The sequence below is a fragment of the Rhamphochromis longiceps genome, linkage group LG14 (assembly GCF_057381845.1).
Source record: "Rhamphochromis longiceps isolate RC_006_pf linkage group LG14, R_longiceps_female_GT1.1, whole genome shotgun sequence".
Classification (NCBI taxonomy): Eukaryota; Metazoa; Chordata; class Actinopteri; order Cichliformes; family Cichlidae; genus Rhamphochromis; species Rhamphochromis longiceps.
This window is the reverse complement of record NC_140570.1, coordinates 38,863,050-38,878,373: the sequence shown is the minus strand read 5'-3', so window position 1 is coordinate 38,878,373 and position 15,324 is coordinate 38,863,050. Positions and strand designations below refer to the sequence as shown.

At 42.3% G+C, this 15,324-nt stretch overlaps 1 protein-coding gene across 1 annotated transcript in view; it reads left to right on the top strand.

The window, feature by feature from the left end:
- Positions 1 to 15,324, top strand: part of LOC146654726 (leucine-rich repeat and fibronectin type III domain-containing protein 1-like protein) — a 440,352-nt gene that overhangs the window by 295,482 nt on the left and 129,546 nt on the right. Inside the window, exon 5 of the mRNA XM_085380451.1 lies at positions 3,450 to 3,538. The gene's annotated coding sequence lies outside the window, so the exon portion shown is untranslated. The remainder of the gene's footprint in view (positions 1 to 3,449; positions 3,539 to 15,324) is intronic.

Sequence of the window (15,324 nt, the reverse complement as noted above, 5' to 3'; positions counted from 1 at the left end):
CTCATCCGAGAAGCTTCTTCAGTTCTAAGGTCAAATGGTGGAGAGTCCCAGATATAAACCTAGTGGGAGTTTCCCCCCACAGAGGGACAAAAGGACCCCCTGATGATCCTCTAATCGCCTGAGCCAAGGTGGGAAACTGAGCGTGGGTCCCAATCAGCCAGAGTTTCGGGTGAGTTCATTGTGAAACCTGGCCCCACCTTATCATGCGAATTCCTGAGGTCAGATGGCCCAGGATGTGAGTGGGATTTAAGGCGTCTGAGCGTGTTGCTGGGTCTGAAATGCACCGGGATGTCATGCTTGGAGAAAACTCTCCTGAGTTTTTCTGATACACCGGCTACATAGGGGATGACAATGTTGTTGCGTCTGTCCTTCTTATCCTCCCTCGCTGGTGTCTGGTCTTCTTTTCTGGTCTTCAAGCAACTTAAAGAAGTCCAGACGCTTTTCTTTGCAAGCTCCTTTGACTACGATGACCTGGATGACTGAGAACCTTCACAGACACATGCATGTGTAATTTCCCACAGTTTCTCAGCCAGAAGGTCCAGTCCATACTCTACAGTATATACCAACAATCATGGAGAGCAAATACTCAGTGGTGAGTTTGCTCAAAATGCCAATCCACACTTTATATATCAAACCCGAGTCTTTAAATCGATGTTGCACAGTGTGGCATTCAAAACAGTTGCTGAAAATCTCTGTAGCCGCCTTTAGATCAGATCTTGTAAAGTTCTGGTTATCATTATGAGCATGATTATCCTCAGTATCACGTCTCCCACTGTGGATGACGACTCCTCCCAAAGCGTAATTACGGTTGAATGTAGCACAATGTCAGCAGACAGATTATATACAGTGGAGGGCTGGACAGACTTACTCTCTCCCATCTACTTATCTCTCCTCTCATCTTAATAAGACCAGAGGAGCGGCAGCATTCTTCCCACAAGGCCTCACTGTCCGGGTCTGAGCCACAGTCTCATTAACCAGGCATATTGGCCTCTGCAGTACAAAGGGCTTCCTTTGGAGCTGACACTCTAGCATCCTGACTTGCTCATTTAAAAGTGAAACGCTGACATCCTCGCTGTGCCATCATCGATATCAGCACTCTGGGAGAGAGCGAGAGGGAGGACGCTTTGCTTTTATTCACGCGCAGCTGCCGGGTGTTGAAGACGAGGGGTGGCGTTTGATTCAGATGTTAGCGAGATTAAGTGAAGGGGATCATCTCTAACTGCTGAATAGACCTCAATCTCTCATGATCATTTAGATCTTCTTCTGTCTTGTTAATCCAGTCACATCACACAAAGCTATATGTTTGATGTGTGACCTCATAATCCCGATTCACAATCTTTATTGAATGTTTGCACTTTATTGCGAGCAGGGAACAAGTCGACGTGAATTTTCAACTTGTAAAAGGTAGAATATGCAGAAGCACCATACTGCGCTGCGGAGTTTGTTTTTTATCTTCACAAACAGCCAAAAGCCTCATGCATTCAAATGACAGCTGCTCAATGATGCAGACGCCAAAAAAAACTTTCCAGTCTTCCTCCATTTGGTACCATGACGTAACACGGGCTTCTACAGTGTTGCTTTTTCTAAGTGAAGCCCATAGAGAACATGCTCAGATCAGATTTCTTCCCGCCAAGCTAGCTGACTTCCTGCTGGCTCTCTGCAAAATCATACAGCTCATCTATACTTTCCAAATGTCAGCAGACCAAATGGAATATACTCGAGTGATAAACAGAGTCCTTTTTCACATTAGTAATAATAATAATAATGGATTGCATTTATATAGCGGCCCCTCAAAGCGCTTTACAATACCACTATTCATTCACTCTCACATTCACACACTGGTGGAGGCAGCTACAGTTGCAGCCACAGCTGCCCTGGGGCAGACTGACAGAAGCGAGGCTGCCATATCGCGCCATCGGCCCCTCTGGCCATCAGCAGTAGGTGGCAGGTGAAGTGTCTTGCCCAAGGACACAACGACCGAGACTGTCCGAGCCGGGACTAGAACCAGCAACCTTCCGGTTACAAGATGAACTGCCAACTCTTGAGCCACGATCAACCAAATTAAGAGAAAAGTTATTTTTGGGTCATGGAATCAAATTGTAGTAACATGGTGTGGCCACTATGGCAACAGCCATGAAGGGCTCTAAAATCACCTCCATGTTAACTTTATAGCTACTGTGACATCATTTTGCTTTGATGCTCTGATTTTAAGACCAGGAGTGATCGTGCTTTTGAGGCTTTTGTGGAACAGCCTTCCTCAGACAGTCAGGTCGGCTCACGTTGTTTGTTTTATGAATGCTGAAAACTCGATTTTATAGGTTAGTGTTATTTGAACTGTGAAGCACTTTGTAGCTCTGTGTTTTGAAAAGTGCTATATAAATAAAGTTATTATTATTATTAATGTTGTTATTATTGGGCATGGTGGTTAGCACTGTTGCCTCACAGCAAGAAGGTCCTAAGTTCAATTCCACCGTTCCAGGATCTTTGAGTTTGCATGCTCTCTCTGGGTACTGTGGCTTCCTCCCATAGTCCAAAGACATGCAGTTAGTGGGGATAGGTTAGTTGCCCATAGGTGTGAATGTGAGTGTGAATGATTGTCTGTGTCTATGTGTTAGCCCTGCTACAGACTGGCGACCTGTCCAGGGTGTACCCTGCCTCTCTAAGACAGCTGGGATTGGCTCCAGCCCCTTGCATCCCTGACAAAGGATAAGCGGAAGAGAATGAATAGATTATTATTATTATCATACATTGTTTTTCAACTCTACCTAATCTTTTGTGCTGTTGTTTCATTCTCTTTTTCAGTTTTTTTGTTTCGATTTTACTGGATCCAGAATGGAATATATTTGTGTAAGATGTGAGTGCTAAATTATGACTTTAGTGATAATTGATAATGATGATAATTAGTGACACAGATTAATGGAGGCGAGGCCGAGCAGACAGGTAGTAGCTACTTTTAATAAGTGAGTTTATTCTTGAGGTATAAAATGTCCAGCCTCAGTATATTTGTCAAAGATCTTCTAAAACTATATTATTGTGAAAAAGTTATTTTTTCCCAGCTTCTCAAAAGGTGTTTGCTTAAAAGCAGCTTGTTTGTAACTGCAGTTGGTTTTTGTGTATCGATGCCAAGAACCTGAAAACTTGGCAGATAAGTCCTGAAAAGTTGATTCTGTTCATCTGGACGTAGCATTTTCACCACTTTCACCACACTGTACTGTTTATTATTATTATTATTAGTAGTAGTATTAGTATTAGTATTAGTATTAGTATTATTACCTGGATGCGCGAAATATCTATATCCAGGTGAACAGAATCAACTTTTTGGGACTTCCTTGCCTGGATGATTGAGCCTGCATTGAGACTTGGCAGATAAGGTTTTACATGACATTGAATTCTCATTTTAATTAACCAAAAAAAGATTTTTAATCAATGAAAATCTTCTTTTTTTTCAGGCTGTTCCTGATCGAGTCATCACATCGCTACCGTACTTCGTCGTGAGAGGCTGACATTGTTGAAGAGATACTGAAACCCTCTGAAGCAGGTAGGATCGCTTTTGCAGAGTAACTTATGGTTTCTTCCACCGGGGGTCCAGAGTATGACTGTTCTTACTGAATTTTTTCTAAATGCACCACTTGAAACCCACTTAAGCATAGGAATGATCAGAGGTCTGGGGAGAAGCTACAGAAGCTCCCCTCTCTCTCTTCCTCCCTCTCTTTCCATTTCTCGTTCATCCTCTGTGGTAATTTCAGATCCCGCAGGCAGACACCTGCGTCTCTATTTGATAAATATTGAATCTTCCAGAATTGAAATGGATCTTTAACAAGGCTAACACACGGACAAACACAGCACACACACCACCCGCACACTCATAATGCCTCTGTCATTCTGAAGCCAGCACAGGTTAGAAGGTTACTGCTGTACTTTGTTGCACATCTGTCAGTTTTGTTGCTGTCTGACACACACACACACACACACACACACAGAAGTGATAGCTACATGCGTGTTGCTAATGTCTGTGTGTTTGTGTTTGCAGTTACAGTGGGGCAAAAAAGTATTTAGTCAGCCACCGATTGTGCAAGTTCCCCCACTTAAAATGATGACAGAGGTCAGTAATTTGCACCAGAGGTACACTTCAACTGTGAGAGACAGAATGTGAAAAAAAAATCCATGAATCCACATGGTAGGATTTGTAAAGAATTTATTCGTAAATTAGGGTGGAAAATAAGTATTTGGTCACCTCAAACAAGGAAAATCTCTGGCTCTCACAGACCTGTAACGTCTTCTGTAAGAAGCTTTTCTGTCCCCCACTCGTTACCTGTATGAATGGCACCTGTTTGAACTCATCATCTGTATAAAAGACACCTGTCCACAGCCTCAAACAGTCAGACTCCAAACTCCGCCATGGCCAAGACCAAAGAGCTTTTGAAGGACACCAGGAAAAGTATTGTAGACCTGCACCAGACTGGGAAGAGTGAATCTACAATAGGCAAGCAGCTTGGTGTGAAAAAATCAACTGTGGGAGCAATCATCAGAAACTGGAAGACATACAAGACCACTGATAATCTCCCTCGATCTGGGGCTCCACGCAAGATCTCATCCCGTGGGGTCAAAATGATCATGAGAACGGTGAGCAAAGATCCCAGAACCACACGGGGGGACCTGGTGAATGACCTGCAGAGAGCTGGGACCAAAGTAACAAAGGTCACCATCAGTAACACACTACAACGGCAGGGAATCAAATCCCACAGTGCCAGACGTGTTCCGCTGCTGAAGCCAGTGCATGTCCAGGCCCGTCTGAAGTTTGCCAGAGAGCACATGGATGATACAGCAGAGGATTGGGAGAATGTCATGTGGTCAGATGAAACCAAATTAGAACTTTTTGGTATAAACTCAACTCGTCGTGTTTGGAGGAAGAAGAATACTGAGTTGCATCCCAAGAACACCATACCTACTGTGAAGCATGGGGGTGGAAACATCATGCTATGGGGCTGTTTTTCTGCCAAGGGGACAGGACGACTGATCCGTGTTAAGGACAGAATGAATGGGGCCATGTACCGTGAGATTTTGAGCCAAAACCTCCTTCCATCAGTGAGAACTTTGAACATGAAACGAGGCTGGGTCTTCCAACATGACAATGATCCAAAACACACCGCCCGGGCAACAAAGGAGTGTCTCCGTAAGAAGCATTTGAAAGTCCTGGAGTGGCCTCACCAGTCTCCAGACCTCAACCCCATAGAAAATCTGTGGCGGGAGTTGAAAGTCCGTGTTGCTCGGCGACAGCCCCAAAACATCACTGCTCTCGAGAAGATCTGCATGGAGGAATGGGCCAAAATACCAGCTACTGTGTGTGCAAACCTGGTAAAGACCTATAGTAAACGTTTGACCTCTGTTATTGCCAACAAAGGTTATGTTACAAAGTATTGAGTTGTATTTTTGTTATTGACCAAATACTTATTTTCCACCCTGATTTACGAATAAATTCTTTACAAATCCTACCATGTGGATTCATGGATTTTTTTTTCACATTCTGTCTCTCACAGTTGAAGTGTACCTCTGGTGCAAATTACTGACCTCTGTCATCATTTTAGGTGGGGGAACTTGCACAATCGGTGGCTGACTAAATACTTTTTTGCCCCACTGTATATTGACAGAGCACGCGAAGAATGTGTGATGAGTAGGGCTGCCACGATTTGTCGACTAGTCACGATTACGTCGACTATCAAAATCGTCGACGACTGATTTAATAGTCGACGTGTCGTTTGAAGCTTTGTAAGATCGCAAAAGACGCAGGAATAATAGCAGGATTTAAGAGTGTAATAATGGACTGAAACAGAAGATGGCAGCACAGCATGTACAAGGATGCCAGCTGCCGTTAAACCCCGAAGAAGAAGAAGCAGCTGTGTCCCAGAATTCATAGCGCGGCCCAGCTTAGTTTCCAACAATGGCGGTAGCTAGTTAGTTTTAATATTACTCTTATTATTCTTTCTGGGTCACAAAATAAACGTTTAACATATTTTCAGGCGAGAATGTAGCTGTGTAAACCTCAAATATCTGCTCAGTTTATCAGGACACCACGTTTTCGGAGACGTCTGTTACCCACTAGCTCGATAGCTAGCCGGGGGCTAGGTCACTAGCGCCGTGAGAACACCGGACTCCCGGCAAATTGTTTTCAAACCCACCGCCGTCTTTCGCGACTCAGGTTAAATATATATGAGTCACTTAGATAAATTAAAAATGTTATTGTTTGGCTTTTTTTTAGTATTTTATTTGTTCCTGAGTAAATCGGTTTGGCTGAGATTAAAGTTATAGTTTTTACACAGCTGAATAAACGTCAAGCAGACAGCTGATTATCAGAAGTGTGAGATGCTGGAGAATATACTCCGGTGTCCTGTTATATTTTAGATAGCAAGGAGTTTATTAAACTTTACCGAAACAATCTGCAAATTTCATTAAAATTGAATAAACTATCATCTTGTCTTTATTTTTAGTTAGCACCTTAAAAGCTTAAAGCTGTAAGCTAATGATAGTTATATAAGAGCAGATGCTGCTGGTGCAATAAGCTGTAGTTTTACGTCCAGTGGATGATGATCTGATTAGTCGACTAATCGCATAAATAATCGGTGACTAGTCGACTATCAAAATAATCGTTTGTGGCAGCCCTAGTGATGAGCATGATGCTGTTTTTTGTACGCGTGTGTGCGTGTACATGTTTAGACATCTTTGTGTGGACAGAAAATTGGCATGCCACTATACTTGTGGGGTCGCTTATGGGGACAAAACAGCCGCCCCCACAAGTTTGATGGCATTTTTCTCAAAATGTGTTTTCATTGTCAGTGTTACAGTTGGGTTATGGTTAGGTTTAGCTAATGGTTAGGGTAAGTAGCTAGGGAAAGCATGTCAAGGGGGGGGGGTTAGGGGAGAGTTTTGTATATTGATAGAAACTGAGACATATAAAGTGACACGATGAGTGTTTGAAGTTGTATAAAACATGAAACTGGTCATACAACAGGTACAACGTGTTAGCGGTTACAGACAGGTTGTTGGGTTTGTTAGCACGGGAAGTGCTGATTGAGCTTTTTACCTGTAAGCAGATAAAAGCCACTATGACGATACCAACCTTTACTTTAGTTCCATCGTGGTGCCTCATGTTGAGCTACTTCGATGGTGCAGTCTTGGTGTTTTCACCAATGAGTGAGGTTCGGACATAAGTGAGACCCGAGGGAAACCCTACATCCTCATAATGAGGCAGGCACACCTTAAAGCACACCCTAAGGTTACAAATGAAGTTCCCCATAAACATTGCAGACTTTAAATCATGAACTGAATGATTTAAAGTCTGCAAACAAAAAAAAGAGAGAAAAAAAAGGATTTTATGCCATGAATGGAAAAATCTTTTGGGCCAGTAAGAATCTGGTGTCAAACCAATCAAACCAACTTCAGCCCAACTACAGTTTACACTCCCTGAGTACAGACTGCGCCCTGCTGTTGCACTCAGAGTGTAAACTGTGTGCGACATTTGTGCTTTGGATTTGGGGTGAGTGGTCTTTTGAGTGGAAAGTAAAATGACAGCATTAAAGCCATGAGTTTGTATTCATCTCTAGATCTGCAAACCTTGCATTTCACATTTTGCCTGTGATATAAACAGAGCATTAGCACAGTGCTCTGTTCCGGTTCAGTTCGAGTAGGCACCACATAATAATAATGTGCAGCATTTTCACACCTGTGCAGCAGCCTGATCTTTCACATAAATGACCTCACTGAGCATCATTTGAGAGTGCACGTTTCAGCACAATTGGACATCAAATTGTTTTTAACCTGCCAGCTACTGAGCATGAAGTTCATGTAATATCAGATTGTGTGCCTGTGAGAATAGCTCAGTTAATTGCTTGCAGTGGCTGGCTGTTCTCTGTCCTGCATGCTCTATCCTGCCTTTAACCCCTTTAATAATAAACTCAGCTCTACTGCTGATTGCAAGAAACAGCAGAAAGCAGAGAAAGAAAGAAGAGAGACTGCATGAAACTCAAGACATGTGTGGGTAAATTATAACACCAAAACTGAGGACTAACTACAATGTGGTGTCTGTTTTACTGGAGTTCTTTGTGGAGCATCTTACATTGTACAAGGTTAGGTATAATAGCACCATGAATATCAGTGTGAAGATATCCTGTCTGTGTCCTGTGTTGTGTACCCTTATATTGTATATTAGGCTCATGCTGACCAAGGACACATCTGTTTGCCAGCACAAAACAAGCGTTTCAAGGACGTGTGCTGCCTCTTAAAGCAGAGGTAAGGGCAGTGTAAGCATCTGCAGCAGCAGCTATAAAGCAGAGCAGACCAGCACTGCAGCTTCTCAGCAGTAACAATGGTTTTATAGGCAATGAAAACTTATAGTGGATGGCTGCTAATGGTGTTTAGATGAGTCTACCAGAAGCTAATAGCACTTATGGGATTTTGAGTTTGAGAAGGGAAGGGAGTGTAAAGGCTTCTCGCCTCATAGGTTGTTGGATTATTATTAGCTAGTACAAACTTTGAAACTTGGAAATAATCCCTTTTATGCTATCAGAGTCATCAAATGCCAAAATATAGACTAGGCATGTGTGTGACAAGTAGACTCTTACAGGCCTTCACTAGACCTTCGTTCAGGTTTTCTCCTCTTTGAAATATTGTCTCTGTTGCAGCAATGTTCTCGTCTGTATTTGTAACAGAACGTTGTAAACAGGCAATGCAGGCGTGAGTGAATGCAAACCTGCAAGGGAGGACTAACCTGACTTTGTATGTGCACAGCACAAAGAGCCAATCATTGCTGTTGTATTTAAAGTCTGGTTTAGTTACTGAGCAACGCGACTGTGGACAATATTGGACCCTGTGAAAAAGGAACGTCTCTAGTCCACGTGGGTGAAAGATTGAACCCTTGACACCAACAGTGAGGGGATCTGGTGGTTGTGTTATTCAGTGAGAGCATTTTGCTGCCATGGTTTGGGTTCTCTTGGCCGCTGAGACAGAACGGTCATTGCAAGTCAAATTATTATATACACCAATTATTCTGTCCTGAGTGGAATGGTTTCTCCCGGGATGATAGGACATGAGGCCCCACTGAATGCTCTGATGACGGTGAAGATTATCACGCAACGTCATCGGATATCTGAATACCTGGGAGATTTCGAGCGTCTGTCAAACCACCAAGCACCGACATAGCTTGTCTTTTCATTTCCATTAATTTGTCACCTGTTCGTGTTTTTGCTTGTAAGTGCTGAGGGAAACAATCCTCAGCTTCTAGGAAGGATTGTGTTTCACCGCCTTTCATCATATATAATGTATCACAGCATTCATTTTTTAATGATGTGATTGCTTTTTAGTTGGTAAACAAATTTAGATGCAAAATGAGTGAGTCTCTTTCCCCAGAGAGGAGCGACGCATTCAGTCAATATCCACAAATGACAATTTGACTGCCAATTGCTCAATTCAAAGCACAAAACCAACCCCTCATTGCTGACTGAATGGGTTTTTCAGCTGCATCCCAGAGCAGCTTCCCTTTGTGACAAAGATCTTTCACAACGGCTTAGACATCATTTAAATTTCCTGCAGGCTTCAACAATTCAAAGACCACTTTTTCCACCATTGTTGTGTTAAACTTGACTTTGCTTTTGTGGACATGCAAACTTTTGCGTGCTAGTTTGAGTTAATCACACGGCAAGTGTTTACAGTTTGGCTAATAGTAGCTTAGTGTGTCTAGGAAGTAGAGCTTATTAGAATGAAGACTAATGAAGATGAAGATCATTCATCAGCTGGCGTGAGCAGCGTTAAAGCAGGATCTAATTTTAAAACTGCAAATTGGGATTCTCTCCACACGGTGGGCAGCTGTAGCTGCGGTGAGATACAGAACAGAGCGATGACTTTGACTGTATGTAGCTTTTAATGCCAATATTATACATAAACAGTAAAGACTGATATATCTTAAACAACACATTTTTGAACATTCGCTTCTAAAAGTTTCAGTATCTTTTCTTTTGATTGGAGCTGATTTTCACATTTTGTCTTTTCATTTCCAGAGATTTGGAGCAATAACAGGTTTTCTCCAGGAAACTGTGAATCCCACTGTCTCGTCTCTCTGTGTGTCATTTGTACGCTTTGTATTCATTTGTACTTTGTGCTCGCTTCTCATCGTTTGGAATCCATTCAGATCTTTTCTTTCCCATATCATGTAGCCACATTAAAGATGCCTCTTTGCTATTAAACATTAGAGGTTTTTGGTTGCAAATAGGAGCCCCGGCGTCGAACAATAGTGATGAGCAGGCATGCTGAACAAAAGCATCTCAGTCAGAGAGGCAGATTTTAGTTTGCTGCTAATGGGGACCAGCACTCGGAGACTTAAAACCATCATCTCCACTGGCTTAGAACAGAAACCACAGGGGAGGAATAAATGAATGAATTGAGGAGCGAGCAGGAGAGAAGCGGTAGGAAAATAAAGGAGGATTTAATAAACGAAATGGAGGCGATAAATTTGTGAAGACTGTTATTAGAGCTCATATTGTATTCTCTAGGTTTGGATTTCACAACTCTTGGTTGAACAATAGAACAATCAAGCTTTTTATTATCAAGATGTGTTTCCTGCGTTGCTCACAGTCGTCTCTGCCTCCACAGCACATTCATCTGTTAAAAACGGTCGTCTGCAGAGATGTAAATGAAGATATGGAGCAGCAGTGATTATTGTCGCCCTACATTACCAAACACATTCTTAACACAGTTGTGGTGCTGAATATCTTACAGCAAAGTACATCTGACTATATATAGACTGTATATACTGTATATATATATGTATATATATATACATATATATATATATGTGTGTGTGTGTGCTAGTGCTGTCAGCGTATTAATTAACGAGCTAACACGTTGACGCCGTGCGATCCGCGATAACTCGCTCATGGAGATTTGCCGTGTTAATGCGGTTGTGGCGTTAACGTCATTTTAACACTGACAGCACTAATATATATATATATATATATATATATATATATATATATATATATATATATATATATAATTTTTTTTCTTTGAAGCCAACAGGAGAAGGTCTCAGTTCATATCCAGTTAGTCATATGGATACTTTATCCTTGTCAGTATTGCTTATTGTTAGTAATAGTTAATGCTGTCCGTGTCTGACGCTGGTAAACCTTTTATAAAGAAGCGTAGTTATGCTCTTCAGTTTTTGTCACGACACCAGAACATATTTTTACTGTTAGTTTGTCTTTAAAGGACACGAGCTGCATTTTCTCTTCAGATGGAGGCAAAATGAAATCCTCCTGATATTCATTCACACATTTTGCCAACAAGCTGTTTAAAACTCCTCTTAATCTGCCAAAGTTTCAATTTGTTTCTTGTGATTTTTCAAGAGGGATTCTTGTTTTTGGTCTTCTCTGATCCTGCATTACTCCCTGTAGGGAAATTCAGTGTTATCTCTTCTTTCCCACAGCTCGGTCAGAGTTAAGCTGCTGAACATAAAGGCTACAGCCTGTGGGGATTCATCCCTCAATTCAGCAAAGGTGTGCAGAGGAAAGAGCACTCCCTATGCCCCCAGAACAAATAAATCAGAGAGGCGTGCTTTGGAATAAGTGCGAGGAATGAGGGAAAGCTGCCAGACAGTGATGTTGAAAGAACAAAAAGTTTAGATGCTCTCAAAGCTCCTTCACCTGTTCAAGTTATCATCTGACTCCCACAAGACAGAAATCCAATTTGGCATGTAAAAAGTAGGCTTTGATAGATTGCATGTTCCTGTTTTTCCTGCGGATTTGTTGGTGTGTAAAGAGCGCAATAACGCATCAATGTTCTCACACCATCGGTAGAAGAGCTTGTTAGCTGATTGTTTAAAACGAGTGTGTGTTGTAGACTGTTTGTCTTCACCAAATTCATGAAGCCAATAAGATTTTTTCAGTCCCACAGCCTCAGAGAGGAATCCATTTAAGACTTAGGGGATTCTGGATGGCGGTGTTGGTAGAAGATCTTTGCTAAGCTTGTTTGCACCTCATTTGCTGTGTGTTCTTGGGTATAAGCTGCAAATTCTCTCTGAAAGGAGGCCCTACCTGTAACAACTGAGCCCTGAGTTATGCTGTGTCTTGCTGAAGGACACTTCAGCAGAGCAGCTGTGTTTGTCACTGAGATTTCAGTTCTTCTGGCTGAATGGCTCGTCCTCCTGCCCAAAGTGGCACAATAAGAACGTCACAACAACCCTGTAGACACACAATGGAGTTTGCTCATAGTTTTTTTTCTTCTCTCCTTTTTTCAGCTCCATCTGTCTTCTTTTCTTTTTTTTCTTGTTTTTATAGCATTTCCTGCTCATTCATTTCCTGCAAACCTTGTTTATGTTACATAAGTGAGCAGTGACAAAGTCGCTTGTCTCTCTGGAGAGAAACATCTCTGCTCTCCCTCTCTTAGCTTCAGGTGTAGCTGCACATTGCGACGCTGCATCTTTTATGAATGGACACCTCTTTATCTAAGAAGTCTGTTGAGGCTGACACATGATCGCTTCCTTTTTTGCATAAATTATTTTCATGTCATTGTAAGAGTCGGAGTTCCCGGCACGGCGCACGCAGTAATGATTTGGGAGAAAAAGAAAAGCCAGAGCTTGTCAAGAGTTAAAAACTTGCCTGCAACCTGCCCCAGTCTGAGACAGGAGAAGGCGTTAGACATCGACAGGAAAATTCTCCAGCGTCAGAATCATCAAAGTGTATGCCACTGAGGTTTGAGGCGACAAGCCAACAGCTCTGAAGATCCTGCCACCACACAAGCCCAGAGAGGCCAGAAAGCATCAAAGCCTGCAAGACTGAGGAAAGTCCACTTTCTGAGAGGGAGAATGTAGGGGCAGCATGGTGGCACTGTTGCTCTCTCTGAGTGGGTTCTCGTCGGGTACTCCGGCTTCCTCCCACAGTCCAAAGGCATGACGTTAGTGGGGATGGGTGAATTGGTAACTCTAAATTGCCCATAGTTGTGAGACAGGCCTAACACTGTCTCTATGGCTGTATCCCAATTCAGGGTCTGCAGCCTTAAAGTACGCAGCCTTAACGGTCCACAAGGGCGGCGTACTCAAAGAACGCTGAGGCCGGAAGTGAGAGGCTTGTGAAATGGGACGGTCTAGCCTCCATTGCGCTGCCCAGGTTGCCTAGCAACCGTGACACTAACAGCTGGAAACGTTTCATACAGCTTTGTTTGACAGAAATGAAGGAGAAATCTTTTGTTCATTTGGTTGTTTGTTTCTACATGAGCTTTGATTTAATAAGTATCTGAGGCTGAGACCACAGGACTGTGAAATCATGATTATTGGGCTTCACTGTACTGAACAGTCATTTAAGATTAGCTAGTAAATAACAAATAGCCAATGTTGTTCATGAGACTAAAGTCATCTCACTTTGCTAATGTAAATATAACATGGCCAATATTAAAGTTATCATTTCAATCATTATTAGTTATAACAGCAGTGAATGACTCTGTTTCAAACACTGAGCTTCAGTAAAGATTCAAGTTGCATTTATTTATATTTCCTGTCACCTTAAATCTTCACTCAAAGACAGGTTTCTTTGACACTGTATATATAACTGTGTTATATATATGAGAGACAAATATTGTTCTTTTAATATGTTGGCATTACTACATTTGTCTCAATGCTTACTTTAAATATCCATGAAATCATCACATTCTCTTATAGATTAAAGTCAACTATTGAACTGGTATATTTTGTATTGTATGTATGTATTGTGTTTATATATTTATCGTATATTTTGAAGTAAAGGCTTTAAAACCAAGTTAGTACAAACATCACTAATGTCACATAACTTTGCCGACATGTGGCCAACAGGAATGTTTGTTCTTCGTTATTAAACATTCACACATAAATAAGTAATATTCAGTACTTACTTTTAAAACTTTACTCTTCGGCCGCCCCTCTTCCGCTGTTTTTTTTTCCGGCAAAATTATCCACACTCACCGCCGCGCTATGCATTCTGGGATATGTTGGGCCACGAAGTCTACACCGCCACATCCTTAAAATTCAGTGAAATGAAGGACACATTTGAGGGCCGCATTTCGAGCAGCCTTTGAATTGGGACAGCCTTCGTCGCGTCGCTGTGACGTAATTGGCCTTAAAAAGCGGCCTTTATTAAGGCTGCAGAGCCTGAATTGGGATACAGCCTATGTGTTAGCCCTGCAGCAGACTGGCGTCCTGTGCAGGGCGTATCCTGCCTCTTGCCTGATCTCAAATTAAACATCCAGCTCTGTGTGGAGCCGGTCTGTACCGTGTTGCCTGTTATCATTAGAGGTCTAATGTAATGCCGATGTGCAGCAAACACAGACTCCATTTCGACTTGTTCTTCAAATTTTTTGGCACATAATATTTTGTCATGTGGAAAATCACCTGACAGGCTCGAGCAGCACTTGATTATCACCTCACCTGTTTTTTTTCTTGCTGCATATAGAGCCCACTCACGGTGAAGGTGCAGCTTTGAAGTAGAGGTCTCTGCTCTTCATCATCTTTGTTGTTCTTGATGCAGTGCCCCCCCCCCCCCCCACACACACACACACACACAGCTGCTAACAGGCTGGTGAATGGGTGTTTTCACCGTGCACTTTATAGTGGTGATTGAAAAAAAAATCACATCAGTGCTAATTAATCCCTGTAATGATCCTGCTGGTTCCTGACAGCAGGGCAAATACTGCCAAGTGTGCTTGTCAGATAAGATTGTTGAGTGCTGTTAATATTCTGGAATACGTATTTAAAATACAAAATATGAGTAACTGTATTCCGTTACAGTTACCGTTTAAAAGGTGGTATTTAGAATACAGTTACTTTGTTGAAATAAATGGATTACACGGCGGTACTTTCCTGTTTCATATTGTGGCGGGTCAGGACTGTTTGGCTTTTGTTTGACATGTTCTGTTGTTCCAGGTGGCAGTGTTACGGTTGCCATGGTCTCTGCGACTGTGTGTTTCCTGGGTGAGAGAGCGCCTTTATGTTGTTGTTGTTGTTGTGCTAAGCTAATAGGCAGAATGCTACAGACATAACACTAAAGAATGTAGCATCATGGGCAGTGTAGTCCGTGCTGCAGGGAGAATGAACGGCCATACCCGTTATGTGTCTGTGAGCACGAGGAGGGAGGAAAAGGAAAAGTACGAGCTGTCATCAAGCAAAAACGGGAGCTGGAAGCATGTAAATATAATAATAACCACTGCAGCCAAGAAGAGTGCCTGACGAGCCCAGCTGTAAGTAAGCTATTTAGACTCGACTGTACGCTGTGTTCGTGTTTTCCTCCGAAACAATAAGTTCCGTTGGAGCAGCCT